This window comes from Arachis hypogaea, chromosome 6, assembly GCF_003086295.3.
Source record: "Arachis hypogaea cultivar Tifrunner chromosome 6, arahy.Tifrunner.gnm2.J5K5, whole genome shotgun sequence".
Taxonomy (NCBI): Eukaryota; Viridiplantae; Streptophyta; class Magnoliopsida; order Fabales; family Fabaceae; genus Arachis; species Arachis hypogaea.
Genome location: NC_092041.1, coordinates 81,757,746 through 81,775,990, shown reverse-complemented (window position 1 = coordinate 81,775,990; position 18,245 = coordinate 81,757,746).

The following is an 18,245-nucleotide window of genomic DNA, read 5'->3' as shown; positions in this document are numbered from 1 at the left end:
CACAAAGTCAGTGGGAAAGGCAAATGGCCCAACCTTGACAATCATGTCTTCAATCACGCCTGATGGGTATTTAATGGAGCCATCAGCAAGTTGGAGACATATCCGGGTTGGTTTAACTTCATCAGTCAACCCAAGCTTTTTGATAGTAGCTGCAGGTATTAGGTTAATACTTGCCCCAAGATCACATAGAGCTTGCTTGGTACAAGTACCTTCTAATGTGCATGGTATCATAAAGCTTCCCGGATCTTTAAGCTTCTCAGGTAAGCTTTTCAGAATGACTGTACTGCATTCTTCAGTGAGGTAAACTTTTTCAGTTTCCCTCCAATCCTTCTTATGACTTAAGATCTCTTTCATGAACTTAGCATAAGAGGGTATTTGCTCAAGTGCCTCTGCAAACGGAATCTTTATTTCAAGAGTCCTGAGATAGTCTGCAAAGCGGGTAAATTGCTTATCCTGTTCCGCTTGGCGGAGTTTCTGAGGATAAGGCATTTTGGCTTTGTATTCCTCAACCTTAGTTGCTGTAGATTTATTGCCTACAGATGTGGGTTGGGAAGCCTTTTTAGAAGGGTTATTATCAGCACTAGTATGTGTCTGATCCCCCACCGGCATTTGAATGCCAGGGGTGGAAGCTGTAGTGGCGTTAGACGCCAGCTCCTTACCTGCTTCTGGTGTCTGAACGCCAGAACTGTGCTCCCTTTGGGCGTTCAACGCCAACTCCTTGCTTGTTTCTGGTGTTGAACGCCAGCACTAAGCATGGTTTGGGCGTTCAACACCAGCTTTCCACCCATTTTTCGGCGTTTGAGCGCCAGAATTATTCCTCTCTGGGCTCTTACTGTCCTCAGATGGATTTTGGGTAGTTTGCTCATTCCTTGGCTTTCTGCTACCTTGAAGTGAGGTATTTAATGTTTTTCCACTTCTTAATTGAACTGCCTGGCATTCTTCTGTTTGCTTCAATTGCACTTCCATATTCATATTAGCCATTCTTGTTTCTTGTAATATCTCTTTAAATTCAGCTAACTATTTTGTTAGAAAATCTAATTGCTGATTGAATTCAGTAACTTGTTCTGCAGGACTCATTTCAGCAGTTACTGTTTTAGCCTCTTCTTTCATGGAAGGTTCACTGCTTAGGTATAGATGCTGATTTCTGGCAACTGTATCAATAAGCTCTTGAGCTTCTTCTATTGTCTTTCTCATGTGTGTAGATCTACCAGCTGAGCCCATAGTAGAAGATGTCTAACTGCACCTACTTTGAAAACATTTCAGAGGGGCATTTTCTTAGCATCTCTCTGTATCTCTCCCAGGCATCATAAAGGGATTCATTATCTCCTTGTTTGAAGCCTTGGATGCTTAGCCTTAGCTGTGTCATCCGTTTTGGAGGAAAATAGTGATTCAAGAATTTTTTTGACAGCTGTTTCCATGTCTTTATGCTGTCTTTAGGTTGGTTATTTAACCACCTCTTAGCTTGGTCTTTTACAGCAAATGGAAACAGTAATAATCTGTAGACATCCTGATCTACTTCCTTATCATGTACTATGTCAGCAATTTGTAAAAATTGTGCCAGAAACTCTGTAGGTTCTTCCTGTGGAAGACCGGAATACTGGCAACTTTGCTGCACCATGATAATGAGCCGAGGATTCAACTCAAAACTATTAACTCCAATGGAGGGTATACATATACTACTCCCATATGAAGCAGTAGTGGGGTTAGCATATGACCCCAGAGTCCTTCTGGACCGTTCATTTCCACTTGGTTCCATGATGGAGAAAGGGAGATGATGTGGATTTAAATATTTTTTTTGAATATCGAAAACTAAAAGGAAGATAAAATAAAATAAATGAAAAATTAAATAAAATTCGAAAATTAGAAAACCAAAATAAATAAAATAAAAAATTGAAAACGAAAATAATTAATTATTTGAAAAGATTTGAAAAATTTTGGATATAATTTTCGAAAATTGAGGAGAGAAAAAGTGGTTAGGAAGTTTTGAAAAAGATATAATTTGAAAATTTTTGACCAAGTCAACCCAAGTAATTCGAAAATTATGAGAAAAGATAAGATAGAAGATATGATTTGTAAAAGATAAATATGATAGGAAAAAGATGTAACTGAAAATTGAAAAGATATAAAAGATATTTGAAAAAGATAAATTTATTTTGAAAAAGATATTGTGAAGATTTGAAAAAGATATTTATCAGTTGAAAAGATTTTAAGAAGGAAAAGATATAGATTTGTTTTGAAAAAGATATAAAAAAATTTTTGAAATCTTAAAAGGATAAGATTTGAAAAATTTTGAAATTGAAATCTGAATTTTTATAAAAAAAAATTCGAAAATATGGCTTGAAAATAGTTAGAAAATATATTTTTTTGAATTTTGAATTTTATGATGAAAGAGAAAAACACACAAAAGACACAAGACTTAAAATTTTTAGATCTAATGCTCCTTGTTTTCGAAAATTTTGGAGGAAAAACACCAAGGAACACCAAACTTAAAAATTTTAAGATCAAAACATAAAGAAGACTCAAGAACACTAGTGTAAAACAAAGTTAAAATTTTAAGATTTTAAAAATTTTAAGATCAAAACATAAAGTACTTTGAAGATTCACAAGAACAACAAGAACAAAAGAAAGAACACCAAACTTAATATTTTTAGAAAACTTCAATAAAATTTTCGAAAATTATAAAAAAGATTAACAATAAAACACCAAACAAAGTTTGGCACAAGATTCAATCAAAGAAAAATTATTTTTGAAAAAGATTTTAAAAAGAAGATACACAATTGCCAAGAACATAAGCCAACGCTCTAGCCAACTGAGCTATAAATGTAACGTGTTTTAAAGATGTATTATTTTTATAGATAAAAATAATTTTTTTTGAAAACTAATGTTTTGAAAAAGCACAAGAAAAACAAGAAAAGACACAGAGCAAGAAAAACTAAAGATCAAACAAGAAAAATGAACAAGAACAACTTGAAGATCAAAGAACACAACTTCGAAAATTTAAAAGAAAAATATAAAATATGCAATTGACACCAAACTTAGAACAAGACACTAAACTCACGAAAAAAAATTAAAAATTGATAAAGAAAAATAATATTTTTGAAAAATTTTTGAAGAGAAATTAAAGGACTCAAATTTAATGACTCTATAGCATCAATACTCTATTCCTAATCTAAGCAACAAAATAAACCTTTAGTTGTTCAAACTCAAACAATCCCCAGCAACGGCGCCAAAAACTTGGTGCACGAAATTGTAATGCCAATATCAAAATCAAGATTTCTTACAACTTCGCACAACTAACCAGCAAGTGCACTGGGTCGTCCAAGTAATACCTTACGTGAGTAAGGGTCGAATCCCACGGAGATTGTTGGCTTGAAGCAAGCTATGGTTATTTTATTATTCTTAGTCAGGATATCAATTATAATTATCAGTTTGAATTACGAAAAATAAAAGAGCATAAAATAAATAATTGTTACTTAATAATGGAGAATATGTTGGAGTTTTGGAGATGCTTTGTCCTCTGAATCTCTGCAATATACTGCTTTCTTACTTTCAAAATTTGCAAGGCTCCTTCCATGGCAAGCTATATGTAGGGTGTCACCGTTGTCAATAGCTACTTCCCATCCTCTCAGTAAAAACGGTCCAAATGCTCTGTCACAGCATGGCTAATCAACTGTTGGTTCTCGATCATGTCGGAATAGAATCCATTGATTCTTTTGCGTTTGTCATCACGCCCAACACTTGCGAGTTTGAAGCTCGTCACAGTCATCCAATCCCAGAATCCTACTCGGAATACCACAGACAAGGTTTAGACTTTCCGGATTCTCATGAATGCCGCCATCAATTCCAGCTTATACCACGAAGATTCTGATTAAGGAATCTAAGAGATACTCATTCAATCTGATGTAGAACGGAGGTGGTTGTCAGGCACACGTTCATGGGGTGAAGAAGGTGATGAATGTCACGGATCATCACCTCCTTCATAGTGAAGCGCGAATGAACATCTTAGATAGGAACAAGCATATTTGAATGAGAAACAGAAATAATTGCATTAATTCATCGAGACGCTGCAGAGCTCCTCACCCCCAACAATGGAGTTTAGAGACTCATGCCGTCAAAGAGTATAAAATTTAGATCTAAAAAATGTCATCAGATGCAAAATAAGTCTCTAAAAGTTGTTTAAATACTAAATTAGTAACCTAGGTTTACGGAAAATGAGTAAACTAAGATAATTGGTGCAGAAATCCACTTCTGGGGCCCACTTGGTGTGTGCTGGGGCTGAGACTTAAGCTTCTCACGTGCCTGGGCTGTTTCTGGAGTTGAACGCCAGGTTGTAACGTATTTTTGGCGTTGAACTCCAACTTGTAACCTGTTTCTGGCGCTGGACGCCAGACTGCAACATGAAACTGGCGTTGAGCGCCAGTTTACGTCGTCTCTCTTCGCACAAAGTATGGACTATTATATATTGCTGGAAAGACCTGGATGTCTACTTTCCAACCCAATTGAGAGCGCGCCAATTGGACTCATTTAGCTCCAAAAAATCCATTCCGAGTGCAGAGAGGTCAGAATCCAACAGCATCAGCAGTCTTTTTTCAGCCTAAATCAGATTTTTGCTCAGCTCCCTCAATTTCAGCCAGAAAATACCTAAAATCACAGAAAAATACACAAACTCATAGTAAAGTCCAGAAATATGATTTTTGCTTAAAAACTAATAAAATTCTATTAAAAACTAATTAAAACATGCTAAAATCTATATGAAATTACCCCCAAAAAGCGTATAAAATATCCGCTCATCAATCCCTCATGGATAAATCATCCAAATTTCTCATGGAAGGATCAACAAAAGCCTCAACAAGGCTTTAATAATGGTGGAAGAAATAGGTTTAGCAATAGCAAGCCTTTTCCATCATCCTCTCAGCAACAGACAGAGAATTTTGAGCAGAACCCCTCTAGCTTAGCAAACATAGTCTCTGATCTATCTAAGGCCACTCTAAGTTTCATGAATGAAACAAGGTCTTCCATTAGAAATTTGGAGGCACAAGTGGGCCAGCTGAGTAAAAGAGTCACTGAAATTCCTCCTAGTACTCTCCCAAGCAATACAGAAGAGAATCCAAAAAGAGAGTGCAAGGCCATCTTGGTGTGGCTGAACCTAGAGAGGAGGAGAAGGACGTGAATCCCAATGAGGAAGACCACATGGGACATCCTCTGGACAAAAAGGAGTTCCCATTTGAGGAACCCAAGGAATCTGAGGCTCATCTAGAGACCATAGAGATTCCATTGAACCTACTTCTGCCATTCATGAGCTCTGATGAGTATTCCTCTTCTGAAGAGGATGAAGATATTACTGAAGAGCAAGTTGCTAAGTACCTTGGAGCAATTATGAAGCTGAATGCCAACTTATTTGGTAATGAGACTTGGGTGGATGAACCCCCTTGCTCACCAATGAACTGAATGACTTGGCTAGGCAGACATTACCTCAAAAGAAACATGATCCTGGTAAATTCTTAATTCCCTGTACCATAGGCACCATGACCTTTGAGAAGGCTTTGTGTGACCTGAGGTCAGGCATAAACTTAATGCCACTCTCTGTAATGGAGAAACTGGGAATCTTTGAGGTACAGGCTACTAAATTCTCATTAGAGATGGCAGACAAATCCATGAAAAAGGATTATGGACAGGTAGAGGACGTGCTAGTAAAGGTCAAAGGCCTTTACATCCCTGTTGATTTCATAATCCTAGACACTGGGAAGGCTGAGGATGAATCCATCATCCTTGGAAGACCTTTCCTAGCCACAGCAAAAGCTGTGATTGATGTGGACAGAGGAGAGTTGATCCTTCAATTGAATGAGGACTACCTTGTGTTTAAAACTCAAGGATCTCCCTCTGTAACCATGGAGAGGAAGCAAGAAAAGCTTCTCTCAATGCAGAGTCAACCAAAGCCCCCACAGTCAAACTCTAAGTTTGATGTTGGGAGGCCACAACCAAACTCTAAGTTTGGTGTTGAACCCCCACATTCAAACTCTAAGTTTGGTGTTGGGAGGTTCCAACAATGCTCTGAATATTTGTGAGGCTCCATGAGAGCCCACTGTCAAGCTATTGACATTAAAGAAGCGCTTATTGAGAGGCAATCCAATTTTTATTTATCTATGTTATTTCATGTTATTTTCTTTTTTTTAGGTTGATGATCATGTGGAGTCACAAAAATAATTGCAAAAATTTAAGAAAAATAAAAAATAGTATTAAAAATAGCACACCCTGGAGGAGAGACTTACTAGCGTTTAAACGCCAGTAAGGGTAGCAGAATGGGTGTTTAACGCCCAGTCTAGCACCATTCTGGGCGTTAAACACCAGAAACAAGCACCAGACTGGTGTTAAACGCTAGAAACAGGCTACAATCTGGCGTTAAACGCCAGAAACAGGTTGCAGTTTGGCGTTTAACGCCAGGAAAGGATTAAAAGCTGGCGTTTAACGCCAGAAACAAGCAGCAAACTGGTGTTAAACGCCAGGATTGCACTATAAAGGCATTTACACGCTTAATAGGAGCATGGATGATACATCCTTGACCCCTCAGGATTTGTGGGCCCCACAGGATCCCCACCTACCCTCTCATAACACTCTTCCCCAAATACCCCTATATAAACCCCTCACTACTCTTTCATATTCACACAACACATACACCTTTCCACCATCTTGGCCGAATTCACTTCTCCCTCATTCTCCTCCATTTTTCTTCTTTTTCCCCTTCTTTCTTTCTTCTTTTGCTCAAGGACGAGCAAACCTTTTAAGATTGGTGTGGTAAAAGCATTGCTTTTTGTTTTTCCATAACCATTTATGGCACCTAAGGCTAGAGAAACCTCTAGGAAGAGAAAAGGGAAGGCAAAAGCTTCTACCTCCGAGTCATGGGAGATGGAGAGATTCATCTCAAAGGTCCATCAAGACCACTTCTATGAAGTTGTGGCAAAAAAGAAGGTGATCCCTGAGGTCCCTTTCATGCTCAAGAAAAATGAGTATCCGGAGATCCGACATGAGATCTGAAGAAGAGGTTGGGAAGTTCTTACCAACCCCATTCAACAAGTCGGAATCTTAATGGTTCAAGAGTTCTATGCCAATGCATGATTCACTAGGAACCATGATCAAAGTATGAACCCAAATCCAAAGAATTGGCTTACAATGGTTCAGGGGAAATACTTAGATTTCTGTCATGTAAGGTTGGCGTTCCACTTGCCAATTATGCAAGAAAACGCACGCCCCTACACTAGAAGGGTTAACTTTGATCAAAGATTGGACCAAGTCCTCATGGACATATATGTGGAAGGAGATCAATGAAAAAGAGACTCAAGAGGTAATTTGGTTCAATTAAGAAGATTGGACCTTAAGCCTGTGGCTAAAGGATGGTTGGAGTTCATCCAACGCTCCATCATTCCTACTAGCAACCGATCTGAAGTGACTATGGATCAGGCCATCATGATCCATAGCATCATGATTGGGGAGGAAATGAAAGTTCATGAGATCATACCTCTAGAACTCTACAAGGTGGCTGACAAGTCATCCACCTTGGCAAGGTTAGCTTTTCCTCATCTCATTTGTCATCTATGCAATTTGGCTGGGATTGACATAGAAGGAGACATCCTCATTGAAGAGGACAAGCCCATCACTAAGAAAAGGATGGAGCAAACAAGAGAGCTCATTCATGGACCTCAACAAGAGCATGAGGAGGATCCTCATCAAGAAATCCCTGAAATGTCTCAAGGGATGTAATTTCCTCCACACAACTATTGGGAACAACTCAACACCTCCTTGGAAGGCTTGAGTTACAACATGGACCAACTAAGGGTGGAGCACCAAGAGCACTCAATCATTCTCCATGAGATTAGAGAAGATCAAATAGCTATGAGGGAGGAGCAACAAAGGCAAGGAAGAGACATAAAGGAGCTTAGGCATTCCATTGGTTCTTCAAGAGGAAGATGCCACCCACACTAAGGTGGACTCATTCCATAATCTCCTTGTCTATTTATTTTCTGTTTTCGGTTTTTGAGCTCCATGTTTGTCTGTGTTTGTGTCTTCATTACATGATCATTAGTGTCTAGTGTCTATGTCTTAAAGCTATGAATAATTCCATGAATCCTTCACCTCTCTTAAATGAAAAATGTACTTAATTACAAAAGAACAAGAAGTACTTGGATTTCAAATTTTATCTTGAAATTAGTTTAATTATTTTGATGTGGTGGCAATACTTTTTGTTTTCTGAATGAATGCTTGAACAGTGCATATTTTTTATAGTGAAGTTTATGAATGTTAAAATTGTCAGCTCTTGAAAGAACGATGAACAAAGAGAAATGTTATTGATAATATGAAAAATCATGAAATTGATTCTTGAAGCAAGAAAAAGCAGTGAATAAGAAAGCTTGCGAAAAAAAAGTGGAAAAAATTAAAAGAAAGAAAAAGAAAAAGCAAGCAAAAAAAGCCAATAGCCCTTAAAACCAGAAGGCAAGGGTAAAGAGGATCCAAGGCTTTGAGCATTAATGGATAGGAGGGCCCAAGGAAATAAAATCCAGGCCTAAGCGGCTAAATCAAGTTGTCCCTAACCATGTGCTTGTGTCATGAAGGTCCAAGTGAAAAGCTTGAGACTGAGTGGTTAAAGTCATGATCCAAAGCAAAAAGAGTGTGCTTAAGAACTCTGGACACCTCTAACTGGGGAATTTAGCAAAGCTAAGTCACAATCTGAAAAGATTCACCCAGTTATGTGTCTGTGGCATTTATGTATCCGGTGGTAATATTGGAAAACAAAGTGCTTAGGGCCACGGCCAAGACTCATAAAGTAACTGTGTTCAAGAATCAACATACCGAACTAGGAGAATCAATAACACTATCTAAAATTCTGTGTTCCTAAAGATGCCAATCATTCTGAATTTCAAAGGATAAAGTGAGATGTCAAAACTATTCAGAAGCAAGAAACTACTAGCCCCGCTCATCTAATTGGGACTAAGTTTCATTGATATTGTGAGATTCATTGTATATTCTCTTCTTTTTATCCTATTTTATTTTCAGTTGCTTGGGGACAAGCAACAATTTAAGTTTGGTGTTGTGATGAGCGGATAATTTATACGCTTTTTGACATTGTTTTTAGGTAGTTTTTAGTATGATTTGATTAATTTTTAGTATATTTTTATTAGTTTTTAAGCAAAATTCACATTTCTAGACTTTACTATGAGTTTGTGTGTTTTTTTGTAATTTCAGGTATTTTCTGGCTGAAATTGAAGGACCTGAGCAAAAATCTGATTCAGAGGCTGAAGAAGGACTGCTGATGTTGTTGGATTCTGACCTCCCTGCACTCGAAATAGAATTTTTGGATCTACAGAAGTCCAAATGGCACGATCTCAACTCCGTTGGAAATTAGACATCCAGGGCTTTCCAGCAATATATAATAGTCCATACTTTGCCCGAGTTTAGATGATGCAAACTGGCGTTTAACGCCAGCTTTCTGCCTTATTCTGGCGTTAAACGCCAGAAACAAGTTGCAAAGCAGAGTCAAACGCCAGAAACAAGTTACAAACTGGCGTTTAACTCCAAGGAAGACCTCTACACGTGAAAGCTTCAATGCTCAGCCCAAGCACACACCAAGTGGGCCCGGAAGTGGATTTCTACATCATTTACTCATTTCTATAACCTTAGTAACTAGTTTTAGTATAAATAGAACTTTTTACTATTGTATTTACATCTTTGGATCATTGGATTATCTTTTGATCCTTTGATCACGTTTTAGAGGCTGGCCTCACGGCCATGTCTGGACCATCATCACTTATGTATTTTCAAGGTGGAGTTTCTACACTCCATAGATTAGGGGTGTAGAGCTCTGCTGTTCCTCGAGTATTAATACAATTACTACTATTTTCTATTCAATTCATGCTTATTCTTATTTTAAGATATTCATTCGCACTTCAATCTGATGAATGTGATGATCCGTGATACTTATCACCATTCTCACCTATGAACACGTGCCTGACAAACACTTCTGTTCTACCTGCGAAAGCTAGAGTGTGTATTTCTTGAATTCCTAGTCCACGACACATGGTTACCTCTCCTAACAACGGAGCCTTCCATTCCGTGAGATCAGAGTCTTCGTGGTATAAGCTAGAATCCATTGGCAGCATTCTTGAGATCCGAAAAGTCTAAACCTTGTCTGTGGTATTTCGAGTAGGATCTGGGATGGGATGACTGTGACGAGCTTCAAACTCGCGACTGTAGGGTGTGGTGACAGACGCAAAAGGATAGTAAATCCTATTCCTACACGATCGAGAATCGACAGATGATTAGCGCTACGTAACCTGTAGCTGGACCATTTTCACTAAGAGGATAGACGGTAGCAATTGACAACGGTGATCCCCTACATACAGCTTGCCATAGAAAGGAGTATGAAGGATTGGATGAACACAGCAGGAAAGCAGAAATTTAAGAGGGATAAAGCATCTCCATACACTTATCTGAAATTTCCACCAATGAATTACATTAGTATCTCTATCTTATTTTATGTTTTATTTATCTTTTAATTATCAAAACTTCATAACTATTTGAATCCGCCTGACTGAGATTTACAAGGTGACCACAGCTTGCTTCAAGCCGACAATCTCTGTGGGATCGACCCTGACTCAGGTAAGGTTTATTACTTGGACGACCCAGTGCACTTGCTGGTTAGTTGTGCGAAGTTGTGAAAAATAAGTGAAATTACAATTGTGCGTACCAAGTTGTTGGCGCCATTGTGTATCACAATTTTGTGCACCAACAGCCTTGTGCGTACGCACACATGGGGATGTGGATACTGGTGAGAGCGCTAGCACGCTCTGTGCACACACATAACCAATGAAGTTCTGCAAGCTGTGCGCACGCACACGTTAGAAGGTGCATTCTGTTAGGGGCGTTAGCACGTCTTGTGCGAGCGAACAGAATTGTAAAATTTGACACTTGTGCGTACGCACACTTTTTGAAAATCTCCTTGGGCGTGCGCACGCACACCCCTGTGCGTACGCACATGCCATGTTTTTCAACTAAAACTTTGTTTTTAACTATTTCACCTTCCCAACAAGCTTGTAAACTTCTGTGATACCTATTTAATACTCTTTTGGGTATCAAAGCATGGGAAAGGTCCTAGAAAATTTACTTGGTATTACTTTGAAAAGTTAGAGAATGGAGGCTTAGATTTCTGGTGTACTGAGGATGGGTCTGGTGGAATGAGAAGGGAGAAAGATATATAATTGAGAAATTGATGAACTAATGAGTTCGGAATGGAAATGTTGAATTGACAGTGATTGAGATGAGTCGAGGACTCAGAATAAAATGATGGATCCATGATATACTGAAAATGTTTTCTGAAAACCACTGAATTACTATTTTATACTGAGATTGTTGAGACGCTATGCGCCCGGCAGGGACGGCGGTTGGATCCCGCCTGTCGAGGTAGCGGCGGCGGCGTAAGGGCGGTGGTTCATCCTGCTTGCATTGAGATGTGAGGTCTGTGGCAAGAGTATCCTGCTCGCATCCCTTCGGATCACTAGAATGTGCAGGTACAAAATCTTGGACGGTGTTCTGAGCACCATATCTCGGGGGTTCCCAATCATGATTCCGAAGGGCGACTTCATGGAGATGTGTCGGGTTGATAGTTGAACCGGTAATGTGATATCACAGCCAATAGGAGAGGCATTGATCATGTGCATCTTCTATCTGTTTATTTGCTTTGCCGACTTGTAAGTGCTTGCCTAATGGTATAACATGCCTAATTGCCTACTTGAATTACTTGCCATACATGTTTATACTTGTGTTTTACTTGCATTGATATTATCTGTGTTTTCTACTGGGATTGAGGAGGTTCAGCAGGCGGTGGCAACGGGATCGCATGGAGGATAGGATGGTGAAGGTTGTGGGACAGCGGAGAACTGTTAGACTAGAAATCCCTTAAGTTAGATTACCCTTTGATTATATTACGGTTTAACTTATGCTTTACTATTTTAGTTATGCTTTAAGATGAATCTTGTGATGGATATGAAGTTCTAGGATTGCCTCTGGTGTCCCGAGGTCTTATATCTTACATCACTGGGCACTGTTACCAAATTGAGAACCTCCGGTTCTCATACCATATTCTATTGTTATTTTTCAGATGCAGGTCGCAACCCACCTCGGTGAGTTATTTTGATGGTGACAGAGCGGGGGATCCTAGATATATTTTGGAGTCTTTTGTTTATTTTGTATATATATCTCTCATCTTTTGTATTTACTTTTGCCCAGAGGCTTACTTTGAGAGAGAAAACTTGAATAAGATGTTTTAACTCCTAAACTTCTGTATGGTCTATATATAACTAGCCGGCTTAAACTCCGCGAGCCGTGGCTAGGTTTTTATGCTATTATCCTCTTATCTTTTGTTATATTATATCCATATCTTGTGCGTTAAGTTTGTAGCTTCGTGAGTACGTTTTGCGCTTTTTAAAATCCTATTTTTGAGCTATATCCTTCATCAGGCTTCTAGACTATATCAATTCTTTCTATATATTATATGTATGAGCTTAGAACTATTGTAACCTTTGATTAACCTTTGCTTTATGCGAGGTAAGGCTTAGGGTAATTAGGGTGTTACACCTTTGCTTCTTCATGTGCTTTTCATCAAATCTTCATTCGAATACTACTTGAAATCAACAAACAGCCACAAGAACTCAAAGTAGCATCCAATGGGGTTTTGATCCACAAAAATCATCTAATAATTCAACAAAATGCCATATAAATCATATAGAAAAGATACTAATAATGATCACGTATCACACCAAACTTAAAGTGTTGCTTGTCCTCAAGCAACTTGAACACCGAAAACAAAAATGGTTTTAGTTAAAAATTGAAGTTCCATTAAAGCTCATGCTTGTCCTAATAGTGGGATTTAGCACCATTGTGCTCATGAATGCATCCTTACTTTTCATTGTTCCTTAGAACTTGGGACTGTCAACACCATAAAAGAACTAGAACCCGGATGACGTTATGAAATCTCGCTCCCATTAAGTCTTGATTGATCCTTGAATTCCTTTCTTTAAACTTAGAGAGAATTTTTTTTCTATTGACAACTCTAAATGCTCCGTCTCAAGGCAAATTTTAATAGTGAGCGTTCGATTGGTAATCCCAGACCAGTTAATCCAAGTTACCGGGTGATAAGGCACACCACGGACTAGTTACTCAAGCCTCTCCTTGACAAGGTTACATCACAAGCATATAAATAAGATTTTGATCCCAAACACCGATGCCCAGAGCCTCTTTGGACTGCTAAATGTCTTGTCTCAAGGTAGCTTGTGTAACGAATTTTCAATCGACAATCCCGAACCAGTTAGTCCAAGTTGTCGACTGATAAAGTACCCCTCGGATCTAATTATAATCACCCAAGTTGTCCTAGGACAATAAACGCCACAAGCACATAATTGGGCCTCAACCATTGATACTCAGAGCTTTGCAACTTAGCTTTCTTTTTTATCTTTTCATCATTATTTTTATTTTTCTTACTCTTTCTTTTTCTTTCTTTTTCTTGTTTTTTTTTCAATTCTTTTGGTTCAAGAATCAACTTCTTGCTTACTTATGGAGGTTTCATAACACTTCTCTAAATTCTTGTTCCTCAAGAGCCAACATTCCTCTTATTCAAGGAACATCAGACATTATTCTCTCAATGCAATCACAACCACAAGTATATATACCTCAAACATGCAATGTAACAAGGCAATTGTAAAATAAACTCAACTTTCTATCATTAAACACCACTTTTTCTCTCTTTTTTTTGAATACTTCTTGAGGACAGTACATGAGACACAATTGAAAAATAAAAACATAATACAAAAAAATTAAACTAGAAACTAAGGAAAACAAAAAACTAGGAATCATGCATTAACAATAAATATTAGAAACAAGAAATAGGAAATAACATAAGCATAACAAAAAGGAAAATAGGATGAAAAAAACTCAACCACCCCAGTCATTACGGTGGTCATCTCCCTTTTTAGGTTGCGCTCCATATGGTTCTCTCAGATGCCCTATGTATTGCCTCACTTGGCGAAGCTCATAGCACTGACTTTCTTGCTCTGCCACAATCTAATGGAGGAGGATGCCATGGCTATCCTAGATCACCCTCATCTACTCAAGGGAGGATGTCAGCTACTGCAGTACTTTTGAGGCAGAAGGTAGTGCCCTTGAAGCATGAGAGGTGGTAGAGGAGCTTCTTGTGCCTCTTCTTCGGCTTGACCTTCCCTCGGAACCCTTGCATACTCTCTTACATGCTCCAAAGTGTTCTTAGAGATAGGTCGCTCAATGGGAATGGGAAAGTTATTATCCAATCTAACATTTGCGGCCTCACAAAGCCAGTAAATGAGATGAGGAAAGGCTAGTTTCACATGTGTGGAGGAGTTGGAGGCAATGCTATATATCTGTTGTGGAATGATTGCACCTATATCTACCTTATAGACAATCATGATACAGTGGATCATGATGGCTCTATCCACCGTACACTCAGAGTAGTTGCTAGTTGGGAGAATAGATCATTGGATGAATTCCAACCACCCTCTAGCAACTAGCTTGAGGTCATGCCGCCCAATTGGTTCGGCTTCCCATCTGCACTCATCCTCGACTAAGCTCCTAAAAGACAAATGTCTGCAAGCACCTGATCATACCTTCGGTCTTGGCTCATCCTGTCACTGTAAGTGTCCACATCATGACCCAAAGGTTGCAGTCGAAGAGCCGCCCTAACCATCCTTGGATTAAAGTCCAAGACTCTCCCCCACACAAAAGTCTTAAACTTCTTCTCATTCACCCCACAAGCAAGATCCTTGTAGATGACCCACGCATTACCAAAAAACTCTTGGATCTTTAGCTAACCCACATTGATATGTGGATTGCTTAATAGTTGCCAAACTCTTTTCTCTCTATTTGTTGCCAAATCTCTGGATATTTATTCAGCTTGAGGTCGAATTTGACTTCCGAGATTACCTTCTTCTTGCTAGTGATCTCAAAAAAGTGCCTTACAAATCAAATGATATCAAGTCAAATATTCACACTCGTGCAAAAGGATACCATAATCCACTATTCAAATTCTAGAGTTGCCAACCGAATTATAATTTGGCTCTTATGTGAATCACAAGTTATATTAGCCGATCTATACCATCCCCTATCTCAGCTAATATTTCTATATACTATCTAAACTCTAATTTCAGATGCTATCAACAAAAACTATTTAAAATCATCTAAACAAAAAAAATCACAATGTTCAGACAACCCACTACCCTTTCTCTATTTTTTATTTAGTTACCAAAAATCACAATAATGTCCAAAGAAACCGTTCGATGCTCATTACACATGAGTCATTAATTTTTAACATCTATTACATGCAACATAACCTCGCATGATGGTCTTGGTAATAATTCTAATTCTTTTATTCCTTTTTATTTGTTTCTTTTTTATTTTATCTTTTTTATTTCTCTTATCTTCCACAAAGCATAATTTTAATAAGAAAAAACTACCAAAAGTACCCATAAAATTTACAAATGCTAACACAAGTACCTGTAAACTAAGAAAATTAATGCTATACTCATGAAAGATGGATTCTGTATGACAAAAGTATCCAAATCCTAATTTTTTGTTGATTTTTTAATAAATTTCTAAACTACCCTCACCTTCAACTCACTTTTCCAACCCTTCATAACCCAACCTGTACATTTAAAATTCTTGCAATGGAGTCTGAAATTACTACAACAGACGAGACCGAAATCAATGGTGGTGGTGGTAGTGAGGACCGACACTTTTCCCAGCTTCTGCTTGTTTATACTTCATTGTGTTCTTCTTGGTAACACACATCACGATCTTCAGTTCCACTTTCATACTCTCTATTAAACCTTTGTTACAGGATGCTCCATTAAGATGAACCAGAGGTAACATTGAATTCCAAGTTGCAATCATTCTTGAATGGTTTTGGTTCGTAAAGAGACTCCTCATCATACTCTGTACCGTTTTCAAATTTTACTGATGCTACTATTCGTCGATCCATGGTGCTTTCTCCTATAGTAAACATCCATGGAGCGTTATTCACAACCGTACTTGACTCAAGACCTTCATTACCGACTACAATAGTGACAAGAATCCCCTTCTGTGTTGGTCCAAAACTACCGATCGACATGGCGTCTTCAGAGAACAATTGGTCAAGGTCCTCCTCATCACTACCACCATTATTAATTTCAGCCTCGTCTGTTCTAGTAGTTTCGGATTTTATGGTGGGTTTCAAAGGTGTAGGTTGGGTTATGGAGGGATGGAAAAGTGAGTTGATGTTGAAGGTGGGGGTAGTTTGGGAATTTTATTAAAAAATAAACAAAAAATTAGGATTTAGATACTTTTGTCATACGGAACCCATCTTCCATGGGTATAATGTTAATTTCCTTAGTTTATGGCTACTTTTGTCAGCGTTCATAAACTTCATGGGTACTTTTGATAGTTTTTCCTTTCAATAAAGTCAATGAGTTTGAGGGCCACATCACACCACTACAAGCCGATTTTATAAGATAGAATTTCTAAAGCTCAACCTGCTTCATTAAAAATTTCACAAGTCAAATTTGTGGTCGTGATCCATTAATTATAGCCCAGTCCAAATTTATCTATTAGTTATAGTTCGACCCAAATTTACCTATTAATCTGTTAGTTATAGGTCGACCCAAATTTACCTATTGATTTATTAGCTATAGCTCGGCCCAAAATTTACCCATAAATCAAAATTTGAACAAAATAAATAAAACGTATTTATTCAGTAACACAAATTCTTGGATATAACAGAATTATTTAAAAAAACATTCACAGGTGGTTATCCAAATATCAGGGCCACGAAGTAACCGTGATATAGCGTAACTTTATAAAAAGGAAAAACTCTAAGGAGAGCAGGTACCCTATTCATTTTGAATAATATTAGACTTACCTTATACTCTTTCTTATTTGAGCGTTGGAGTGTCTTTACAGGTGTCCACCACTGTTATTCCACTCGAAGCTGACGTATATCTCATCCAGCCCAAGTGAAAGCAAGTTCAACCTTAGACTGGATGAGCTATACCACTCCTCAGGCTTGCCACACAGGAACAAATAATAATGTTAAAAAGACAATAAATTAAAATGATTTTATTTAACTTAATATTTATAATTTCATGCATGTTATAACATTATTTAGAGAATACAAAATAAAATAATTTTAACTCTTTTTTTATTTTCTTTCAAATAATTTTATTTTATTAAAACATATAATTCCTTATAAACTCTTAAATTTAGATCTTAAAACATGTATTGTAAATTCAAAACTCTAAGATTATGGGCAATTTAAAAAAAACCTATGAAATAAAAAACAAAGTCATTAATCATTATGTACATTGCTTTAAAAATGTTTAATTAACATTTATAAACATTAACAAAATATGTTTTAAATAATTTGTTATTCTCCTTGCTAAATTATATACCCTAATAGTTAAAAAAGGTAATTTTTTATTATAATATATCATAAATCCTAATAGTTTGGGGTTGGGCCTTTTTCTCCTTAATCTTACTTAGTGCATTAATGTTATGAATTACCGAATATCGAGTAGAGCTTGATATTTTGATTCGCATTCACTTGCCTCGTTTTAATAACTCTCAAACTTTAATCATATTGCAGTACAACAATGTTCTGAAAATCAAACCGGACCGGTCGGTCGGACCGGTTCAACCGGGAATCGACATAAAAAATGGTCTAGTCCTCCTCCTAAAATCGTCATTCTCAAAACCGCTGAAAAACTGGTAAATCGGCCGGTAACCGGTCAGTTGAACCAGACCGAAAATCGACCGGTTCTTAAGAAGCGACGTCATTTTCATTTTTTTTAAAAAAAAAACCCCACCCCCACGCGAGTCCCTCACCCACATACCCCCCACCCCCACACACACCAAACACCCACACACTCAAGCCCTAAGGTTCTCCAAACGGAAAAACCTAAATTCCAACTTCGTCAATGGAACTACCGCCGCCGTCCGTGGTTGTCGGCCTCTTCGCGGCCTCCTCCTTCCCCTGTCCCAAATCCATACGGTTAGACCTTCTCTTCTAGACTTTCTAGCTCGGCACGTCGTCCTGTCTTCGTCGGTGACTTCGCTGTTCAAGGCTTCCAGCTGCTGCGCCGTCGTGTCGCCGTCGTCGTCCTGCTGTCAATGGAAGGTTAGTGAATTTGTTTTTGATTTTGAGT